This window comes from Vitis riparia, chromosome 2, assembly GCF_004353265.1.
Source record: "Vitis riparia cultivar Riparia Gloire de Montpellier isolate 1030 chromosome 2, EGFV_Vit.rip_1.0, whole genome shotgun sequence".
In the NCBI taxonomy this organism is placed as follows: Eukaryota; Viridiplantae; Streptophyta; class Magnoliopsida; order Vitales; family Vitaceae; genus Vitis; species Vitis riparia.
Window position 1 is genome coordinate 8,619,367 of NC_048432.1, and position 24,485 is coordinate 8,643,851.

The 24,485-nt window shown below is 38.3% G+C and overlaps 1 pseudogene; it reads left to right on the plus strand.

The window, feature by feature from the left end:
- The first annotated feature begins 14,822 nt into the window (after positions 1 to 14,822).
- LOC117930151 lies at positions 14,823 to 17,861 on the plus strand (annotated as a pseudogene).
- The last annotated feature ends 6,624 nt before the right edge of the window (positions 17,862 to 24,485 follow it).

Genomic DNA, 24,485 nt, shown 5'->3' on the forward strand with positions numbered 1-24,485 from the left:
TTTAAAGCTAAACCTGAAAATAAAAACCATTAATGGTTAACAACTACTTTCATTTAAAGCAAGGACAACTCCCGCCTTTGCATTTAGGTCCTTCATCTAACTTCCATCACTCCAAGAACCGTAAAATCTAGCGACTCATTCCCTGAGAAATCATTCTCAGAGTTTGTTTGGCTAGAAAGAAAAGTGAAAACAAAATGAGAAGGAAAGGCAGAGCAAAAGCTCTGTATATTTCTTACTACGGGAATTTTACAAGTGTTTTATAAAAAACATCCATCTTCCTTCTTCTCTCTCTCTTCTTATATATAAGCTACCTAAAAGATATATAAAAAGATATAAAAAAAAATATCTAGGTTGGTTACAAGGAGAAACTAGGAAATTACACAAAATATCTGAAGATAAAAATCTAACGGAGTCGGTGCACAGGAACATTTCGCATACCATGCGAAATTTGGCATGGTGTGCGAAATTTGGCATGGTGTGCGAAACTGCTGGTTACTGGACTTCTTCCTTGCATCTCTGATTGGTTTGGAAAATGGCTATGAAGTGCTCCAAAGCTTGGATTCTTCATGTATTTGAGCTTCAACTTGCATTGCCATTGATTTAACAAGATTCCCCCTCTTCTTGGCTTGTTTCAATGATAAAAAAGCTACCAAAAACACCAAAACTTGCCAAAAACTGATTAATAACCCTTGCTAGGTTCCTTAATGTGCCAATTGAGTTAAAATGTATTAACTACTACTCAAAAGTATTTAAAATAGTTAGTTTCAAGCTATAAAAGAGTAATTTTTAAGTAGTAATCACTCTCCCCAACCGACATATTGATAATCCCTTAGCAATGAAGGAGAGATAAAGAAGAATAGACAGTAAAATAATTTACAAAATCATGCTAATCACTCCAAAAAAATTTCAAGTGGCATGATGCGGATTATACTCTCTCATGGAACATCAAAGAGGCAAAACCCAACCTTCAACCAGAGTCATCAAATATCTTGCCTAATTACAATTTATAAAGAGTATGCATTATGCAAATTTAAGCATTAAAAAAATTTCCACACCCAAAGGTCCAATCCTTATTCTTCCACAAAAATATAAGTGTTAAGCTTATTAGTTTCCAATTATAGTATGTCGGACTATTCTCTCCCTCCAACCTAATTCTTTTTCAAACCTTAGTAAACTGACCAACCTCCAATAGGCTAAGAATGCACCTCTTTTATTTCACAATTCTTTTCATTGTAGGAGTGCAATGCTATAGGTATTGTTTTCTAAAGTGTCCATGTAATGGGGATCCATCAATGACTCCTAACCAATCAAGGTTTAGGGCATCAAGATTTAAGGATCTTTCGACCACTAACTCCTCAGATTTTTCCCTGGACTTTTAAGATTGAAATTCAATACCCAAGCCCTACAATATGTTAAACTTCACCTATTCACCCTTGTAACGAGCATTGAGGTCGGTGACTCCCAACCAATCAAGGCTTAGGGCATCGGGTTTTAAAGACTTTTGCCGTATACCCCTCGGACCTTGCTCGGGTTTCAAGGCAAGTGAAACACTTTGTTCTTTCTCTTTTTTTTTTTTTTCGTAGCCTCATTGGCCTTTTATAAAGTGTCCCAACACTATTAAAACGAAGTCAAAGGTACCAAGTTAAAATTTTCCTAAGTTCAGGGGGTGAGATAGTTTTTCATCTTATAATCGAAACCTAATGTGTACAGTGTGTGGTAAGATTAAAGTGGAAGAAATAAGGTTGAATTCCATAAGAGTTTCAATAATTCATCAACTTCAATAAGCATAATAAAAACTCTAAGATTCAAGTAAAAATGCAAGAACTCAATTTATCCCATTTCATTTTGAGAATTTTTCCTTAATAACCATGGAAAGTAGAGTGAAAAATTTTAAAATTAAGCCAAAAAGTAACTAAATTAACAAATTAACATAGCATTATTAACAAAACTTGCTTCCTCAACTCTCCCCCCAACCGAGATCAACATCGCCCTCAATGTTTCAAGAGCAGATGAAAATAAAGGGAGGAAATGGTACCTCCTGAATGAAATGGAGTCTGAGTCGTATAGGAGAAACCACATGAGTAAAAAACAAAAGGGTAATGAGTAGAGGAAATAGAAAAATGCTAAGTATAATAAAAAACATGATGTTTATATATTAATATGAGAAAGTACAATATGAGATATCATCAGGCAATACATCCGATCCCAGTTTATAAAGCATTAAAACAAGGACAAATCTCAAATAATATAATATGGAAATACAATAAGATAAAGAGATGTCCTATGATCAAGTAGTGGGAGCCTCAGGTGAAGATGATGCCTCCTCTGGCGTAGCTGTAACTGTGGGAGGCTCATCCTGAGGTGGTGGAATCCAGACCTCTGTTGGTGTAGTGTCCTCAACTGGAGCTATAGGTGTTGAGGATGCGGGAAGGTCAGGCTGAGATGGAGGCAAGAGTCCTAGGTACTGTTGAATCTGGCGGAGAATAGCAGTCTACTGGTCCTGATGGGCACGCATCTCGGCCATCTGCTGGAAGAGAGCAGAATGGGTGGTGGTGAGTGTCTGAAAGGTATGCACTAGGGCGCAAAACTTTGAAGCTGATATGGTGATGGAAGGCTCATATGTAGTAGGCATGACTGGTGGAACAGTAGGAGTCGTAGGTGGAGCAGCAGAAGTAGCCTCAGGTGTGGGCACTAGTGGTGCAGTCTCTACCGGGAGCTCGCCCTGCTCTAGTTGTGGAGGCACTGGAGGTGCTACGATGGGAGGGACTCCTATAGGTGCAGAATAGCGCTCCAATTGATTCCATTTGTCTAGAGTGAATAGCTCTCGACAAAGGCGGCAGCGCTTGAGCCGAGGCTCAGTAGGAAAGCCCAAATACTCTAAGATCTGGCACAACAACCTTGGAAATAGTAGTGGAATGGTGTCAGCCTTCTGAAGCTTCTTCCTATGGACCTTCTCCTCAAAGTGGATGAGGGAGGCCATGATCAAGTGGTGCAGGCCAAAGTAGAAGCCCTCGGATATACGAAATAAAGCATCCAAAATAACTTATCTCTTCTATACTGAATGTTGTAAGGGAAAGAGGTTGGAGCGCAGCACCACGTCTACGAGGAGCATCCCAGGTGGAAGCTCCTTCTGTAGAAGAATCAAATCAGTAGAGGTCCCCTTAGATAAAATGTGGACCATGTCCCTTTGAGATACTGGGAACCACTATCGAAAAGCAGATGGATCATCTGGCTCGTAAGGAATCTGTAGAGCCTCTATAATATGTCTAGCCTCGAGGACACCATGACGTCCATCAATGCTGAAGTGAATCGCGGTAGGACTCGGGACGCCACGAGTAGTCATAGATTGGTAAAATTCTAGTGCTACTCTGGGATAGAAGAACTCACAAGGAGTCATGAGGTGCTCAAGGTGGTGCCTTTGGAGTAAGCCGTAAGAGTCTCGGAGCTCAGGCTGCTATCGCATGGCCTCTTGATTAAAATATAGCTCTGAGTGGAAGGGTCTTGCTCTCAATCTGAGTTGCCCTCAATGGGTAGTGTTGTGAGCATCAAACATCTGATAATTGACTCCTGTGACAAGTTAGTAGGTACCTCAGAATCTGCAGGAGGCTTAGAAGCTCTGGATGACTCGCCTAAGCTTGAAGTCCTAGCCCTCTTGGCCGGAGGGCGCCGTATCGAACTCTCAGGGCGCGAAGTAGCCATCCCTAGGGTAGTAGGTGGTCTTCTCATCTCGTACCTGCGCTAAGGAGTAGGTGAGAAAGTACCAGTGACTGCTCCACCATCGGAAGGTGGAATGCATGGGGCCTCCGTGGCTTGAGATGGGGAATCACTAGGTGCCTGAGCTGAGGAGGCTCTCTGCCTCATGGTTCGTCTCGGTGAAAGGACAGAAAGGGCTCTTCTGGTCTGCGCCATATCAAAAATGAAATGCGAGCCTCGGGTCCATGCTTTGAGGGGGTGCGGGGTGCATCTCTTCAAAATGAGAAGCCTGTGGGGCTTAGTATCGAGTAGAGAGGGACGAGGTCGTAAGGTGGCAGAGGAAAATGAGGGATTCGCAGGGTGTGGGGTGTTTGCAAAATGAGGATTTTAGGGCTCAGGAGGTTTAAAAAGAATGGCAGGCGACCTTTCGTTTTTGCACGTGCCTCTTGAGTTTCGCACAGTGTGCAAAATGGCTTTGGGGGTGCGAAATTGCTTCACATACCTTTTAGGGTTTCTCACAATGTGCGAAATGGGTTTGGGTGTGTGAAATTTTTCGCATAATCTGCGAAAATTTCGCACATTGATCAAAATGATTTTGCAAGGCATTTTTATTTTCGCTGGGTGTGCGAATTTGGTTTGCAGAGTGTGCAAAAATTTGCACCCCATGTGAAATGATTCCTTGATTTTGCATGCCCTGCGAAAATTTTTGTAAAGTGCGCGAATTGTTTTGATTATTCCTCTATTTGAAATCTCCTTTGCAGTCGATCATAAAAAACCTAAGTTAAATCAAACCAAAATAAAATTAAAACGAAAAATAAAAAACAAAACAAGTAATAATATAGGAAAACTCTTAAATCAGAAATAAAATAAAAAAATATGGACTCGATTAGCCTTTAGAAAGACTAAGTCCATCAAAAAGACTGGTCTTGTCAAGCTTGATGTGGATCAAGGAGGATGAATTCCTCCTTGTCGTGAGAAAAAGGCTCCACAAAGTGTTTGAGACGGTGACCATTCACTTTGAAGCTCCCGGTGCTGTTGGAGTTGTTGAGTAGTTCCACTACTGCATTTGAATGCACTTGGTGAATGGTAAATGGACCTATCCACCTTGATTTCAGCTTGCCCGGAAAGATGTGAAGCTTAGAGTCATAGAGCAAGACTCTTTGTCTTTTCGAAATTCCTTACGGGAAATCAACTGATCATGCCACCTCTTCAATTTCTCTTCTGCAATTTTTGAATTGATGTAGGCATCATTTCTCAACTCCTTCATCTCATTGAGGTGCTCAAATCCATGTTGAGTTTCTTGATTGCCCACCAAGCTTTGTATTCCAATTCCACATGGAGATGACATGCTTTGCCATAGACTAGGCGATACGGAGACATCCCGAGAATGGTCTTGTAAGTTGTTCTATATGCCCATAGTGAATCAAGGAGCTTGACTGACCAATCTTTTCTATATGTGTTCACCACCTTCATCAATATGCTTTTAATCTTCCTATTTGCTAACTCAACTTGCCCATTAGTTTGAGGGTGGTAAGGTGTAACTACCTTATGCTTCACCCCATACTTGGCTAGGAGAGTTTCAAAAGGCTTGTTGCAAAAATGAGTATCCCCATCACTAATGATGGCTTTGGGCACCCCAAATCTTGAGAAGATGTTCTCCTTAAGGAACTTGAGAACCACTTAGTGGTCATTGTGCTTACATGGGACTGCCTCAACCCACTTAGAAACATAATCTACTCCTACCAAGATGTAAGAGTAGCCAACAGACATAGGGAAAGGTCCCATGAAGTCAATGCCCCAAACATCAAAATAGGGTTCAAAGGCATCATGTTCCTGAGTGTCAACTTCCCAAGCCTCTAGCATCGATCACAACTCTTGCACATGGTGTGGGCATCTTTGAAAAGTGACGGCCAACAGAAACCCGATTGCAACACCCTCATGGATGTCTTCTGAGAAGCAAAGTGGCATCCACATGCATTTTCATGGCAATGACTGAGGATCCCTTGTTGCTTCCTTATTATCTGATCCGCACAATACTTGAATAGAAATGGCTCTTCCCAATAGTAGGCATGAATTTTTGCAAAGAAGTGTTTCTTATCTTGTGTTTTCCACTCACTTGGAATTTCTCCTGTGACTAGGTAGTTTGCAATGTGAGCATACCAAGGAGCAACTTCCACCAACATGAGAGACTCCTCTGGAAAATCGTCATTAATGGGCAAACCATGGGAATTATGTGCGATAGCTAGCCTTGAAAGGTGGTCTGCTACCACATTCTCCACTCATTTCTTGTCTTTGATCTGGAGATTGAACTCTTGAAGCAAGAGAATCCATCTAATCAGCCTTGCTTTAGCATCTTGCTTAGTCAACAGATACTTCAAAGCAAAGTGATCAGTGAAAACCACAATAAAGGACCCCACCAAGTAAGCACGAAACTTGTCCAAGGCAAAAACTACAGCTAACAATTCTTTCTCGGTAGTTGTGTAGTTTTTTTACGCCTCATTCAATGTCTTGCTCGCATAGTAGATCACATAGGGTTTTCCATCTTCTATTTGCCCAAGAACAGCTCCTATAGCAAAGTCACTGGCATCACACATTACCTCAAAGGGCAGTTGCCAGTTGGGAGCCCTCACTATTGGTGCGGTTGTCAGAAATAGTTTCAATTCTTCAAAACTCCTTTGGCATCTATCATCCCATATGCATTTAGCATCCTTAACCAATAGTTCATAAAAGGCCTTGCAAGCTTAGAGAAATCCTTGATAAACCTCCTATAGAACCAAGTATGGCCAAGGAATTGCCTTACTCCTTTGACTTTTGTTGGGGATGGCAACTTAACAATGAGTTCAACCTTTACTTTGTCAACTTCAATGCCTTGCTTGGAGATGATGTGCCCAAGGACAATCCCTTGGTGTACTATGAAATGGCACTTCTCCTAGTTAAGCACTAAGTTTTTCTCAATGCATCGGTTCAGAACAACTTCTAAGTTGATCAAGCATTCGTCAAATGTACTTCCATATATGGTGATATCATCCATAAAGACTTCCATAAGACGCTCCACCATATCACTAAAAATGCTTAACATGCATTTTTGGAAAGTTGCGGGTGCATTGCATAAGCCAAAAGGCATTCTCATGTATGCATAGGTTCTAAATGGGCACGTGAAAGTGGTATTCTCTTGGTCTTCAACATCAATTTCTATCTAAAAGTACCTTGAGTAGCCATCCAAGAAACAATAAAAAGGATGCCCAGAGACCCTCTCAAGAACCTGATCAATAAAGGGCAATGGGAAATGGTCCTTCCTTGTCACCGCATTCAACTTCTTGTAATCGATACACACCCTCCAACCTATAGTGAGGCATGTAAAGACTTCTTCTCTCTTATCATTTTGCACCACCATGATCCCAGACTTCTTTGGCACAACCTGAGTAGGACTCACCCTGGGTTATCTGATATGGGGTAAATAATATCGGCCTGAAGTAGCTTAAGAACTTCAGCTCACACCACCTCTTGCATGTGAGGGTTCAACCTTCTCTGAGGTTGACGAACTGACTTAGCTTCACCCTCCATGTAAATATGATGGGTGCAGACTAAAGGGCTGATCCCTTTCAAATCAGAAATTTGTCACCCTATTGTCTTTTTACATCTTCTAAGGACTTGAAGTAGACAATCCTCCTGATGAATGGTAAGAGCTGAAGATATAACAACAGGGCATTTCTTGTCTTCATCCAAGTATGCATACTTCAACTCCATGGGTAGTGGCTTGAGAATAAGCTTTGGGGGCTCCTCCTTAGTAGCTCTTTGGGTCTCCTCCTCATTGAATAAGGGTAGAATTTCTTCTCTCCTCCTCTAAGGGGACATGGAAGCAAGCAAATCGGAGGGTTCAGGTAACCCTTCATCAAGATCCTCAAAACTCTCGATCAAATCCTCTTGCATTCTCTGATCATAATGTTCCTCCACTAAAGTGTCAATCATGCACACTTCCTCTGGACCTTCTTCTTATTCCGGATGGATATGCTTTTTGTACAAATGGAAGATGTTGAGCTTCAATGTCATGTTCCCAAATGTGAGTTGCATAACTTCATTCCTACAATTGATGATTGCATTAGATGTAGCTAGGAATGGTCTTCCAAGTATAATAGGAACATAATTAGTTCCTTTGACAACTGGATCCGTATGAAGAATAACAAAATCCACTGGATAGTAGAATTTGTCAACTTGAACCAAGACATCTTCGATCATCCCTCTTGGAATCTTCATTGATCTATTTGCCAGAGATAGAGTGATGGATGTTGGCTTCAACTCTCCAAGTCCCAATTTCTTGTAGACAGAATAGGGTATCAAATTCACACTTGCTCCCAAGTCCAACAAAGCTTTCTCCACACAAGTCCCTCCAATACTCATTGAGATGGTAGGGCAGCCAGGATCTTTGTACTTCAATGGAGACTTGCATTGTATGATTGCACTCACTTGCTCAATCAAGAAAGCTTTCTTGTTCACATTCAATTCTCTCTTTATAGTGCACAAGTCTTTTAAGAATTTTGCATATGTCGACATTTGTTTGATCATGTCTAGCAAAGGGATATTGACCTTCACTTGCTTCAACACTTCAAAATTTTCTGATGCATTATTGGTTCCCTTTTTTCCATGCAAAGCTTGGGGGAAAGGTGGAGGCATGTGTTTCTTCATCATATCTTCCTTGATGACTATCCTCTCGGGTTCTTCATCCACACTAGAATCATGGTCATCTTTCTTTGTACTTTTCCATTTTCTCTTTCCTTTAATTTCCTCTCTCCTTTTTTTTTTCTGCTATACTCTCTTCATCATGCTTTGGCTTAGATGTGGGCTAATCAACCTCTTTACCACTCCCCAAGGTGATAACTGCTTTGACTTCCCTCACCTTTGAAGATTCTCCCTCTTAAGCCTCCACTTCATGGATACCTTTGGGATTTTGATAAGGTTGAGAAGGAAACTTTCCTTTCTCTTGCATTGTGTTGAGGTTGGTAAGCCTTGAGATAGCGTATTGGACATTGTCTATCTTCTGATACAGATCATTTTGCATCCCATCCATTCTTTTGTTCAATGTACTCTCCACACTATCAATTCTCTAATCCAGTTGAACATTTATGGACTTCTGATCTCCCACAAAGTCTCCCACAACCTTGCTAAGGTTCACATTAGCTTGTTCAAGATTCGAGGTTTGCTAAGGTGCTTGAGCAGGTTGTGTGTACTGAGGTGACTTTGATTTCCAAGAGAAATTTGGATGATTCCTCCAATTTGCATTGTAGGTGTTGCCATATGAAGCATTGTTATTGGGTTTGAATTGACCAATAACATTGGCTTGATCACCAAACATCTCTCTCACTGTTGGAATTGTAGGACACTCCTCTACCAAGTGCTCATAAGATTGACAAATGGAACAAGGCATAGCCTGCAATGGTGTCTTAGAAATGGCTTGCACTTCTTGTACCTTCTTCATTTCTAACTCTTCCAATCTCTTTGCCATAGCTGCAACCTTTGCCGTCATGTCAATGTCTTCATTCAAAACATACATCCCACCCTTTGCATTAGGTTGAGACTTCATTCTTCCCACCTCTCTAGCATTTGGTTCATCCCATCCTCTTGAAACTTCAGCCACATAATTCAAAAAGTCCATGGCTTCCTCCGGATTCTTACTCATGAAGTCTCCTCCACACATAGTTTCTAAGAGTTGCTTCATTGAAGAAGACATACCATCATAAAAATAGCTCACTAAGAGCCATGTGTCAAAGTCATGGTGAGGACAAGCATTAATAGCTTCCATGTACCTCTCCCAACACTCATAGAATTTCTCATTCTCTTTAGCTAGGAAGTTCAAAATTTGGCTTTTCAAACCATTGGTCCTATGAGTAGGGAATAACTTCTTGAGAAACTCGGCTTGCAAATCAGTCTAAGTTCAAATACTCCTTGGCCTTAGAGAATTAAGCCAAATCTTGGCCTTAACCTTCAGGGTAAAAGGAAATAACTTGAGCCTCATCAAGTCAATTGAAGCTCTTCCTTCTTGGAATGTATTACAAACTTCCTCAAATTCCTTAATATGTGAGTAGGGATTCTCACTTTCCATCCCATGGAAAGTAGATAGGAGTGGCACAATGTGAGGTGGGATTACTAGCTGCTCAGTGGGAGGCACTATATATGACGGTGCACTCATACGAGGTGGATGCATGCGGTCCCTCATGGATCGGTATGTGTTGAAATTATCCTCTTGACCATGTTGGCTATTCTGATCTTCAAGTGGAATATCCATGATGTTCAAGCACATTTCTAACTCAGTTTCTCGAGGAGTTTCAATCTTCACAAGTCTTCCCTCAATATCTCTTATCCAATAGAGCATGCACAACTAAAGATCACTGAAACAAAAACAAAGAAAACAAAAGAAATACAATTCTAAGAAAAAGTTAAGGTTAGCTAGAAACTAAATAAAAGATAACCTAAAATATAAACAAAAAAAAAAAAGAATTAGTAAAAAAAAAATCACCAAACTTGTGATGAAGATCACAAGTATTCACCAAAAGTCATGTCAATATACTTTGGCACCATCCTTGGCAACGACACCATTTGATTTGTCCCCATTGCAGTCATGCCATTTGATTCTGGGCCAGACGGGTGTTATCAACAAAATTTATAAAACCTAAATCACTTCCCACTAGGGTAGCATAGCTAACATAGTATAGTGGCTCTAGGATCGTCCATAGAGATGGGTTTTCATCGTACAGTTGACTTAAATGAAGGAAATAAAATAGTGTTTTTTTTTTTTATTTTATGAAAATTAGCTTTTAAAGAAAATGGAATTGTGGTTGCAAAGATTGATTTTAAGTTAAGCAAAAATAGTAGATGAAGTTAACTACAAAGAAAAGGTCTCTTGGAGCTTTAGGTCACTAGGATCGGGTTCCTTGGACAAAGGGGAAGATTTCAGATCTTTTCCTCGCATTGGGGACAATAACATAACGGATGGTTATCTCCCGAACCAGTTTTATATTTAGCAATTAAGATTTGATCCAAAGGGTTCATGGAAATTGATAGTTGCTTCCCATTAATGGCTTCAAACACTAAATACGCTCCTCTTCAATCACCTTCCAATGGCTCGTAAATGATAACTAATAGACATCCATGGATCTAGCAATAAGCATCCATGGAATCTGAAAAGCTTACCAAGTATTGGCCATTCAAGGTGATTTTAAGGGATTTAAAGTTAAACCTTAAAATAAAAACCATTAATGGTTAACAACTACTTTCATTTAAAGCAAGGACAACTCCCACCTTTGCATTTAGGTCCTTCACCTAGCTTCCATCACTCCAAGAACCATAAAATCTAGCCACTCATCCCCTGAGAAATCATCCTCAAAGGTTGTTTGGCTAAAAAGAAAAGTGAAAACAAAATGAGAAGGATAGATAAAGCAAAAGCTCTGTATATTTCTTACTGTAAGAATTTTACAAGTGTTTTTATAAAAAACATCCATCTTCCTTCATCTCTCTCTCTCTCTCCTTATATATAAGCTACCTAAAAGATATATAAAAAGATATAAAAGATAACATCTAGGTTGGTTACAAAGAGAAACTAGGAAATTACACAAAATATCTGAAGATAAAAATCTAACGGAGTCGGTGTACAGGAAGATTTTGCATACCATGCGAAATTTGGCATGGTGTGCAAAATCCATTGGTTGCCTCAAGTGGTTTCGCATGGTGTGCGAAATTTCGCACAACCATGAGAAGTTGCTGGTTGTTGGACTTCTTTCTTGCATCTCTGATTGGTTTGGCAAAGGGTTATGAAGTGCTTTAAAGCTTGGATTCTTCATGTATTTGAGCTTCAACTTGCATTGCCATTGATTTCACAAGATTCTCCCTCTTTTTGGCTTGTTTCAATGATAAAAAAGCTACCAAAACCACCAAAACTTGCCAAAAACTGATTAGTAACCCTTGCTAGGTTCTTTAATGTGCCAATTGAGTTAAAAGGTATTAACTACTACTCAAAAGTATTTAAAACAGTTAGTTTCAAGCTATAAAAGAGTACTTTTTGAGTAGTAATCAGGGCCCATATGGGCTTAAATGACTTAAGCCCACTTAGGAACCCTATAAATACCCACTTGGGGTTAAGGTTTCCACAACTTTTTTCTTCCACCATCCAGGGAGATAGAGAGCCATAACATCCACCTTTTTTTCCTCCCCATAAGAAGTGTGCCAAGATCAAGTTTCAAGTCATTGGGTGGAAGACTTCAAGTTTACAAACTTCTATAATTTTGATCTTCATTTTCGCTATGTGGATTTGATTCAGGAACATCCGAATACGAGGTATGGTTTTTGTTAGAACTTTTTGAATCCTTTTAAAGTATAAAATGTTACTTTTTAGTTGTGCATAGGATTTAAAAAAAGCCTAGGATAATTATGCATGTTTCTAACATGATCCAAACTTGGGAAACAGAGAGATCTGAGTTTTTCCCTTCATATAACCTTTCACATGCAAATTGAACACATTTAAAAAAAGTTATCAAACCCTAACTATATAAAAAAATCTAGTAAGAAGAAGTGGAAATCCCTAAAATGACAAATCAACATAAAAGAAATACGTAAGTGAACAAACCTTTGTTCTTAACCATAATGATAGTGATGAGAGAGGCTTTAGATGTATGTTTTTAATGGGCAACCTAGAGAAAACCCCTAGTGAGATGATTGTTGTGTTGAGAGGATGAGAATTGTAAAATGTGGCTATGGAGAGTGTAAGAACCAAGAGAAAAAACCTAGGTTTAAAAGTGAAACCAAAGTATTTATGTATCTAAATTAGGGTTTCTTGTGTGTAACAAACATATTGTAGGTCGGTTGACTATAACATGGCAAATTGTTTAAACATGCTTAATGGGTTAACCAAATTTTGACCTAAACTTATTTATGTTAAACATATACTTTATTCTTTCGTGTTGGTTTGGGTTGTTTTATGTTTGCAACTTTTACCTCAAACTACGGAAGTAAATTAGAAAAAAAAAATATTTTAAGTGAAGTTTAATTTGGTTTAGTTTGATGTTTTTAGTTATGAAAGATTAGTTCTTCTCTTGCTAGGCCTAATGTGATTGGCTTGAAATTGACCCAACTTTGAAACTATACAAGTATAAAAATAAAATAAAATAGAATATTATTCATCATACCATATGATTGTATAATATAATTAGGTTGCTATTAGGTCAACCAAAGAACACAAGACAAAGCCTAGACCCTATGTTTAATTTTAGGTATAATGACTATACAATGGTTGATAATACATGTTTAAATAAAAAAAACTATAAAAGTGAGTTCTTAAAAAAAAAAATTCCTCCATAAGACTCAAAATCAAAATTTAAATTTTTTGCAAATTATAATTTTTTTGTACTATCAAATTTTCTTTTCTTTTTCTCCTCCATGCTTAAACAATCCCTTTTTCACCCTCCTTATGTAGTTGCTAAAAAATTCTCTACCACTCTCACTCTTCTAGGATCATCAACTTTGGTTATGCCACTGTTTATCTAAGTAATCAATAATAGTACATCATCCTCCATTACTCCATATTCTCTCTACAAGTGAAAAAAATAAAATTTTAAATTATTTTTCAACAAAAATATTTTTTTAGAATTATTACGTATAGATATGGAAACCTATTTCTTTTGTGAAATGATAGTATAAAATATAAAAGAAAATAATTCTATACTAATTTTTATATCTTTTTTTTATCATAATAAATTTTAGTATTGCCTGGTGTTGGGAAATATGTTTAATTGTTATTCATTCTTAAATTATAAATCATTAAATATTTTGTGTTAACTATATATTTAAGATATGAACCAATACAATGATTATTTTTTAAAAGGGAAACACATGTAGATTCTAATTTTAGTTGTTCTTAGGATCTAAAAACAAGTAGACTTAACACTCATGAACATTTTGACATCAATGTGATAGTATTTGTGATATATTTTTCTCATAATAAGGATTTTTCATGCTTGTGAGCAATGTAGAAACCCAAGTTTCAATGGTCCTCAAAGCTTTATAATTTTATAAAACCAAATATAAATATATCATCACTCAGTTATAATTAATTTTAATCTTCATTATGGATACATTTTCTCATTTAGAAGTTGTTGTAACATAGTTTTCTTAGTTTAGAAAACATCAAGTGTCTCCTAAATAATAACTAACTATTTTGAATTATGACTATAAGAAATAAGCCATTTTTATAATTTTCTCATATGAAAATAACAAGTCTTATATTTTATTATTTTCATATTGCTAAAACTAATAATAAACTTCTAATTTTTTTTTTAATCTTAGTTAAACCTTATTCTTGCAAACTATTTTTAAAATTTTTCAACAAATCTATCACTTTATGGTCAAAATTGGAAAATCATGCAAATTTGACTTAAATACTTATGTGTAAAGGAAATAGATGGAAATGTTTGCACCAGAAATACATGTGTGTAATGAAGGCTTAGGCATCTAGTAGTTGTGAGCATGAGTGTGCCCGCAATTGTATTTTGCACAACTATAACCGAGAGTGAAAAGCCAACAATTTTTTTATATATATATTTTTGTTGGGATTGAACCCCTATCATGCATAGATCACCATCAGAATCACCGACCACAACATTACTTTATGTTTGCAACATTTGTATCTCCATAGCAGCAGGATCATCAGAGCTTTGGAGAGGCATGGGACCATCACCAAGATTATGACACCACAACACTTGCAAAGGGTCGTCATCACGCAATTTTGGGAGGACTTTTGAAGATTCTGATACAAAATCCCTGCTCCAACTCCTATTGCATGCAGGTCACAGTTACGTGGGAAACACTCCTCCTATTGCATGCAGATCACGTGGGCAACACTCCTATTTACTCTCAGATCATGGTTACGTGGGCAACACCTCCACACCCTCTTTGTGCCACTTCCCTAGTCATAGGCCACTATTTGTGTTTCAGTTAATGTTTCAGTTATCTATGCATCTATAAATGCACCTGCATGAAGTGAATAAAAAAGGGGGTAGAATTCAAAACCTCATCATTTCCTATCTCTCCTGTCCTCTCTCAAATTAAACTCATCATTTGGTATCAGAGCTGCGTTTTTTTTTTTCATGGACACACGAGGGAAAACCAATGTTGAGTTTCGCAACGAGGTCAACGAAGCCTTGGCTCGACATGAGTCAAGTTTTGATCAAGTGAATGCTACGTTACAGGCGGTTTTGACGGAGCTCCAAGCTTTGCGAGTAACTCGAAGTGCCAACCACTCCCAACCAGAAATCAACCCCTTTGCACCAGAGGGATCAGTTCACCACTCGCACACCACTACCGCAATCACCAATACTGGCCCACACCTTCCACAGCACCTTAAGTTGAATTTTCCCAGATTCAATGGGGAAGACCCAATCAACTGGATCTACAGGGCTGAACAATATTTTGAGTTTCAGAACATTGTAGCTGAAACCCAAGTTCAGTTTGCCTCCTTCCATCTTGAAGGCATTGCACTCCAGTGGCACCGCTGGTTGACGAAGTTTCGAGGACCCCTTTCTTGGAATGATTTCACCAAGGCCATTCTCCTCAGGTTCGGTCCTACCGAATATGAAGATCCTTCTGAAGCATTGTCCCGCCTAAAGCAGAAAACTACAGTGGCTGCATATCAGGAGGCATTTGAGGGACTCTCCCACCAGGTCGACGGATTACCTGAGCCATTTCTCATCGGTTGCTTTATTGCAGGGTTACGTGATGACATTCGCCTAGACGTTAAGATTAAGCAACCACGCACGCTTGCAAGTGCCATTGGAGTAGCAAGACTGATTGAAGAGTGTAATCTCCTTCAAAAGAAAACAGCAACTCCTAGCCGCATCCCAATGACAGCGACGCTACAGAAGGGACCTAACCCTTCCGCGGGAATTCTTGGACCTAATCCAACCCAGCGGTCTAATAATAGCTTAAATCCTTCCTCGTTGCCGGTTCGCCGAATCACCAATCAGGAGGCTCGTGAGCGGAGAGAGAAGGGATTATGCTACTATTGCGACGAAAAATACTTCCAGGGACACCGATGTGAACGGCCCCAGCTTTTCATGATCACGGATACACCACCAGAAGAGGAAGAAGCTCTAGGTGACAACCAGCAAGGAACAAAGAGGATTAACACCTTACCTGAGATATCATTCCATGCCATTACTGGGGGTGAACACCCGCAAACCCTCCGTGTTCTAGGCCGATTGAAGAACAAAGACCTAACTGTCTTGATTGACGGCGGCAGCACTCATAATTTCATTGATCAAACGGTTGTCTCCAGATTCGGATTACCAGTCGTAAGAGAGAAGAAACTTCAGGTGATCGTGGAAAATCAAGAACGAATCGAGTGCATGGGGCAATGTCCAGGACTTATGCTCACCATCCAAGGAATTCCTGTCACGACAGACTACTACATCCTACCAGTGGCAGCTTGTCAGGTGGTCTTGGGGGTCCAGTGGTTGGAGACTCTAGGTCCAATTGAATCAGACTATAAGGCTCTCACTATGTCATTCAAATTGGGAGGCACCAAGCATACTCTTCATGGGGTAAGACGCATTGCTGAAATTTTTAACATTAAGGCTTTGGATGACAGGGAATGTACAAATATATGGGGCACAGGATTCTTTTTTCAAATTATTCCTGCCCATAACCAGTCTCCTTCACTTCGACATTCGCCAGAAATGGTAGAGCTGCTGAACCAATATGCTCGGGTTTTCGAGAAACCAAACAACCTGCCTCCTAAACGCCCACACGATCATCGAATTCCACTGCAGCTTAACACTGAACCAGTCAGTGTGAGACCATACCGATATCCACACTACCAGAAAGCAGAAATAGAGCGAATGGTGGCTGAACTCCTTCGTTCGGGACTAATTAGACCAAGCATGAGCCCTTTATCCTCACCGGTGTTGTTGGTCAAAAAGGCTGATGGCTCTTGGAGGTTCTGTGTCGACTACAGGGCTTTGAACCATATCACCATCAAGGACAAGTACCCTATTCCAGTGATAGACGAGTTATTGGATGAACTCCATGGGGCCAAGTTCTTCTCTAAACTGGATTTAAGATCAGGATACCACCAAATTCGGATGCAAGCAGAAGATATTCCGAAGACTGCTTTCAGGACCCACGAAGGACACTATGAATTTTTGGTCATGCCATTCGGGCTCACCAATGCCCCAGCAACTTTTTAAAGCCTCATGAACGATCTCTTTCGGTCCTATCTCCGGAAATTCGTCCTTGTATTCTTCGACGACATACTGGTATACTCCAAGTCTTGGAATGATCATTTATCGCATCTCCAGATTGTCTTTGATATACTGTCCATTAACCAACTATTTGTCAAAGAATCAAAATGTCAATTTGGAGTTACACAGGTCACCTACTTGGGCCATATTATTTCAGAAAAAGGAGTATCTGTTGACTCGGACAAAATACAGGCAGTAGTCACTTGGCCTAAGCCCACTACAGCTAGAGAAGTACGTGGGTTCCTAGGCTTAGCAGGATACTATCGAAAATTCATAAGCCATTTTGGCGGCATAGCAGCATCCTTAACCAAACTCTTAACCAAGGACCAATTCAAGTGGAGTAGTGAAGCAGAAGAAGCCTTCCACAAATTAAAAGAGGTGTTGACCAATCCGCCAACCTTACGTTTGCCAGACTTCACTCAAAGGTTCGTGATAGAATGTGATGCAAGCGGGACTGGGATAGGGGCAGTTCTCACTCAGTATAACCACCCTGTGGCTTATTTCAGTGAAGCTTTAAAGGGATCAGCTTTGGCACTATCCACCTATGAGAAAGAAATGCTGGCAGTTGTCAAGGCAATAAAAAAATGGCGTCCTTACCTGCTAGGTAAACCATTCACAGTTCGCACTGACCACCGGAGCCTTAAATATCTGCTGGAACAATGGATTACCACTCCCGTACAGACACGATGGCTGCCCAAAATCCTTGGGTATGATTATACCATCGAATACAAGAAAGGGCCAGAAAATCAAGCCGCAGACTCCTTATCTCGTAGGGTAGAAGTCTGTTTCATCTCAACTTCTATCCCAAGTGCAGAATGGTGGCAAACACTTCAGAGGGAGGTCCTCCAGGACCCCTTTTACACCAACTTAGAGAACAAACGTGCTTGACATAACCTTGTGCAGCGCGACGGGGTTTGGTTCTATGATGAAAAGGTTTATCTGAGCCCTTCCTCCACCTTGCTCCCGTTGATATTGGAAGACAACCACTCCTCCCCAACGGGTGGTCATTTTGGGTTTTATAAGACACTACACCGAATTAACAGGAGCTTTGTATGGCCTAATATGCGGCGGAAGGTGAAGGAGTTTCTACAAACTTGCGAGGTATGCCAGCAATACAAGGCTGATTGCATGAAACCAGCAGGTCTCCTCCAACCTTTGCCAATTCCAACTCAAATATGGTCAGATATTTCGATGGACTTCATTGAAGGACTGCCCAACTCCAATGGTCATTCCGTCATCATGGTCGTCGTGGATCGTCTATCAAAATATGCCCACTTCATCTCTCTTAAACATCCTTACACGGCGGTCACAGTTGCAAAGGCGTTTGTCTCTAATGTGGTTCGACTCCATGGCATTCCTACATCCATCGTCAGTGACAGAGACAAGGTCTTCACAAGTGCCTTCTGGCAGACCTTATTCCAGTTGCAAGGGACTAAATTGAATATGAGCTCCAGTTACCACCCACAAACTGATGGCCAAACTGAAGTTGTCAACCGCACCTTGGAGCAGTATCTGCGGTGTTTTGCGGGACTACAACCGAAGAAATGGGTTGAATGGGTTCCATGGGCAGAATTCAGTTACAACACCTCCACCCATTCCTCTACCAAATTCAGCCCATTCGAAGCAGTCTATGGGGTGCCTCCCCCAAGCTTCCTTTCTTACATACCGGGCACAGCGCGGGTCCAGGCAGTGGATGAATATCTCCAAGATCGGGATGAAATCTTGAAGGAGTTACGTCACAATCTTCGGATGGCACAAGATAGAATGAAAAGTCATGCAGACCAATGTCGAAGAGATGTTCAGTTCAATGTTGGGGACTTCGTTTATGTCAAGTTGCAGCCCTACCGCCAGACTTCAGTAGCTTTCAGGAAGTCTTTAAAACTTTCTCCCCATTTTTTTGGCCCATACCAAATTCTAGAGAAGGTCGGACCAGTGGCTTACAGACTGTTTCTTCCCGCGGGGTCCCAAATTCATGATGTATTTCATGTTAGCCTCTTACGCAAGCATTTGGGGTCAATCACCCCCACATCCGCTCAACTTCCGCCAGTTTCGGACGAATCTATATTATTGCCACAACCGGAGTCCATCCTGGCTCAACGCGTGATTCACAAAGGGAAGTACAGACCTCGCACCGAATTTTTGGTGAAGTGGTTGGGCGCACCAATTGAAGATGCCACCTGGGAGAATGCATGGCGGTTCTCCAAAGCATACCCAGAGTTCCGTCCTTGAGGACAAGGACGCTTTGAGGGGGAGGGAATGATACAAAATCCCTGCTCCAACTCCTATTGCATGCAGGTCACAGTTACGTGGGAAACACTCCTCTTATTGCATGCAGATCACGTGGGCAACACTCCTATTTACTCTCAGATCATGGTTACGTGGGCAACACCTCCACACCCTCTTTGTGCCACTTCCCTAGTCATAGGCCACTATTTGTGTTTCAGTTAATGTTTTAGTTATCTATGCATCTATAAATGCACCTGCATGAAGTGAATAAAAAAGGGGGTAGAATTCAAAACCTCATCATTTCCTATCTCTCCTGTCCTCTCTCAAATTAAACTCATCAGATTCCAAATCAGACATAGAAGAATATCTCCATTAACAGTTCACACCATCACCGACATATGACTAATCTCCATTTTCTGATTTTTGTGCGCATGAAGTCTCTATGAAATAAGCTACAACTGAAAACGATCATCATCTCCAGCGCACAGTCTTTTGGGTGACATTATCAGTAACATGATCTCCAGTTGATTGATCTGATCATCACGGATAAGTCTTTGAACATCCATTCAGAGCACACCTTCATCAGCATTGACTGGGAGGATCATCACACATGGACGATTTCACCATCTGAAAAGTGGTTCACCATGATCTTTCTCAATTGGAGGAACTTCCAGATCAAGCAGAATTTTTAGAAGAATTCCACTTGTCACGCCCCCAAACTCACTCTGAGGGCATGACGGTTAATTCACACCTCAAGTCCAACTGGAAATTTACCAATTACCAAATTCCTATTTAGAGTAGTATAAAAAAAATTCTAAAATCTCCAAGTATCAACTTTAAAAAAAAAAAACCTAATACATCAACCAAAGTGTTATTGTCCAAATAACTCTAAACTCATAATAATTCAAACGAGAATTGAGTTTTAACATCTAAACAATGTCCAAAATAAAGAGAGTTTAAACAAATGTCCTAATAAAGCTAAATTTCCTTCCTAATGGTCACTCCTCGCCCGAATTGAGGTTACCTGAAAGATTATCAACAAAGGGGGATGAGCTCAAAGCCAAATAAGGAATATTAATACAGTTTCATGGATAAAAAATTTTCAATTATGCTTGCAAATAGGAGATATAACATATACTTATTTTCATAAAAACTTTTGAGTTCAAAATACTAATACATTCAAACTTTTCAACAAAACTTTCTCATATCCATTTCAAAACAATTTTCTCATCAAAACCAAATCGAATACATTCAAAATATCTTTGCTCTGGTTATCGTATGACAAATGGTGTCCAATTAGGTGGGACTTCACAATTGAGTAACTAGTTTCAAATTTGTTTCATTTAAGGTGAACAAAACCAAACGCCAACAATTATAACTTGTTGACTAAAGCCATATAATATCAACTATTATAACCCATTGATTATGAACGAATATGTCAACAATTATAACCCGTTGACTAGGGTCATAGAAATGTCAACAATTATATCCCGTTGACTAGGGTCATAGGAACTAGAGTCAAACACTTTATTTTATTAATTTAAATTTGCAAAACAAAATATCATCTCCAAAATTTTTCATTTTTCATAAACAAAGAAAATTCTCATATACTTTCCATACAAAACATATATTTGATCCATGAGTAAAGATAAAAATAATAATTTTACACATTTCAAAATACAATATAAAAAGAAAATTATTTTCTTTTATAAAAATCTGTATTAATTTCCCTTACCTTGAAGAAGCGTTCAAAAACTTGAAGTATTTAGTTTAACGAATTTACTCCTCACCTAACATAGTATTATACACAATTATCTAAAGGTAAAAATTTGGCAATCCTAAAAATATTTTATTTAGTATTAGGGATCCTAATTAATTTATCATGCTAATATTATTACTACCCAATATTATTTTCAACTTACTAAACAATAATAAATTAATTTACTAAGTTTCCCAATTATTGTAAAATTCATTTTCTTTCCTAATCTTACCCTCCCTATTTATTTCTTTATATACTTAAATTAAATTAAAACCTATAAAAGAAACTATTATTATTATTATTGTTGTTGTTCCCATAATCCAACTGTCAATTAACCACAATTCCACCCCCACACCCCATTATATATATATATATATATTATTACTTTCAAAGCCACCGACTACACCTATTATTATTATTATTATAATAACACTTTTTTTTTCTTCTTTTGTTTCTTCCTTCCTAGATGTCCACATGCATCCTTGTTTTTTTTAAAAAAAACCCTTTGCTACATGACACACATCTACATTATTATTATTTTCTCTTCACCATTCCAAAAAATCATGTTACTCTTATTTTATTTATTTATTATTATTATTTTTTCTAGATCTATTCATTTGAGTAATCAAAATCTCTCGATTTCCATTAATAAATCAAACTATATTCATAAATTTTTTATTTTTTTGACCTATAAATTAATTAAACAAACTCTAATCAAAATTGAGATATTCCAAAGAATATCTAAAGTGTTCAAAACTAATTAACGATTATCAAATATTAATTTAAGGATAAATCTTACCTTAAAAAATGATCTTCAAATCCTAAACCTCCAAATCTTCAGCCTTATGCTCTTTGATCTTTTTGATCTCTGTGTAAAAGAGTTTTCTGAATAGAGAACGTATGAAAAATCTAATTTATATCTAGGGGTTTTAAATACGAAAAGACCTTTTTACTGTTATTAAATTACTTTAATTAATTAATAATTTCTAAATTATGATTTTACCCCAAAATTGGGTTTGGGCATTACACCACTATTCGTTTGGACCTGCAATGTCGGTTCATGAGCATTGCATCATCAGGAGATCCTCTAGAAGCGCACTGACCATCTGCAATACAAAAATTACACTAGTGTACGCTCTCAACTAGAAGATATCTGATTCTGCACCAGGTCAGCATCGCATCAGTTTCACTTTCACTATTACATAGCCTATCAACCAGGTCATGGTGCCCTTCATTGCCTTCTTAACAATCATGCCTGTGAGCTGAGTCCATGCATTTAGCATTCACATACGAACTCAAACCGGAATGATCAGGCTGACATCTTGCAGCACACCTCTGGGAAGAACACTTCTGATGCTCATACTTCTTTTGAGAAATGTTGTTAGAATAACTATGATGATGGTTATGAGATGAGTGGCTCCCACCCCTTTGCATCCATGCTTGTCGACATGTGAGGCAACAAAAGATTTACAACATCTTCTTCCCTCGTAAAAGTGACATGCTGTTGAATTTCACCAGCAAGAACTACTGCCCAAATCAGCGGGTTACCCACAATGGCTAAGTTGCTGTGAGAAAAACAATAGAGAACGCTCGAGCAAGGATCAGAATAATAAGAGAATCAATGGAGAGACAGAAATCTTACCTTTAAAGTAGTGGGAAATTGAGCTTCAAAGATGGCTTGGAATTCAAAGAAAAAAGAGGCGGTAAAGTTCCTGTTGCAGTAAGCAAATGGAATGCATGCAGGAGAAGTGTATGGAGAAAAGGCCACTTTAGCAACTGAAGGGAGCTTCAATCTCGCCTACTCACCTTGTCAGATGAAAGGATGGTTTATGTCACTAGAAGTAAACAGGTTCAATTGCCTATGGACATTACTAAGAGGAGAATGGAACCATGATTGTGTTACAGTTGTTGGGAATATTCAAATGGAGAATGCAGCCGAGATAAGTTATTTAATTTTCCTAATTTTGATTTTATTGATATATTCTCTTCTTCATTTATCATTTCTCATTTCATGATGTTTTAATATTTTAGATTAGGCTTGTGTGTGGACGAACCGGGCCACACGATTGTTGTTAGAATTGATATCTAGTAAATTATTTGATCGAATGTTGGTTGTTTGATGAATTAAGATTGTGATTAGAGTAATTTTTTTTTTTTTCACATTCTTTTACCAAAATAAGCCATTGGACACTTGCATGACAACTAGCTTTGAACGAGTATATTAATTAGGATTCGTGCCCTTTGGATTTTATGTTTTTGGTTAATGAATATTTATGGTTTATACTTCACAATTCACACATACATTTGGTACTTAAATAGGTAATTGTATTCTAGATTTAATTAGACACTTGCCTAAATTTCCCTTGGCTCTTGGATGATCATATTGGAGGTTTAGTTAGTTTCTTATTTAAGAAACTTGAGTTCCACTTTGGTACACTATAGATTTCATATACACACTTTTTTTCACTTGATAGTTCATATTTGAGATTTTATTCATTTTAATATTTTTGAAAATTGTTTTCAAACCTTTTTCCTAATTAATTCAATCCTTAAACTTTTATTTAAAATTTATCTTAGATCCTATAGGTATAAAATTTTAATTTTTCAAAAGACAATGCAATCTTATTTTATTTGGTATGCATATTTGAAAAGCTTTTAAAATGAATTTTGATTTTTTGATATACGAATTAATTTCATTGCTCCAATCAATGGAGTCACTCCTAACCTCGGTGAGCTTATCATGATCATTCGAGGAAAGGGATTATGGATGAATTCATGGAAATTAAAAAGGGATTTCGTGAACCCCTACATACAAAGTTCTTCCAAAAATTGTTTCTTTATTGCCATTGTTGTCCACAACACCTTTGAAATTGTAAATTAGAATCCAATCAGTTAAAAACCCCTTAAAATTATTTCAATGTTGGATATTAATTTAGACTCCTCAAATGTATGACATCAATTTTGTTTGAACCTAAAAGAATTCTCAAATCAATAATTTTAATTTAGTTTTCCAACAAGTATAGTTTAAGCACTATTTTGGACACTCAAAATTTCTTTGCAAAATTAAATCATTAAATAATCTCTTTAATTTCTTTGAATATTTTTCCCTTAATCTAGACTTGTTAAATTTGAGAAATGGTTTCCCAAATGGGAGATATGATTTTTCCTTTCATCACTTATTGCACAGGACCTTTTTTTGGAGTTGAGAAATGTTAATTCAATTTTAAATATGTTGTGTGTGTGATCTTACCTTTTGATTATTTTCCTATAAACAAGACATGTAAAGGAGTTTTTTGAATTCTAGTAGGATTTTAGGACATCTTTAAAATAACTAAATACATTAGTTCTTACATGCTATGGAATATTGCTCTGTTATGGACTACTTATATTTTTTTTTTTTTTTTATGAAATCTTGTACTAAATGGGACCTAGTTAATTAATTTGGCCTTGTGGATTATAATCTAGACACATAAGGGATGCTGTCTAAACTTTTTTTCATGATAAATTAACCTTCTAGATATTTGATT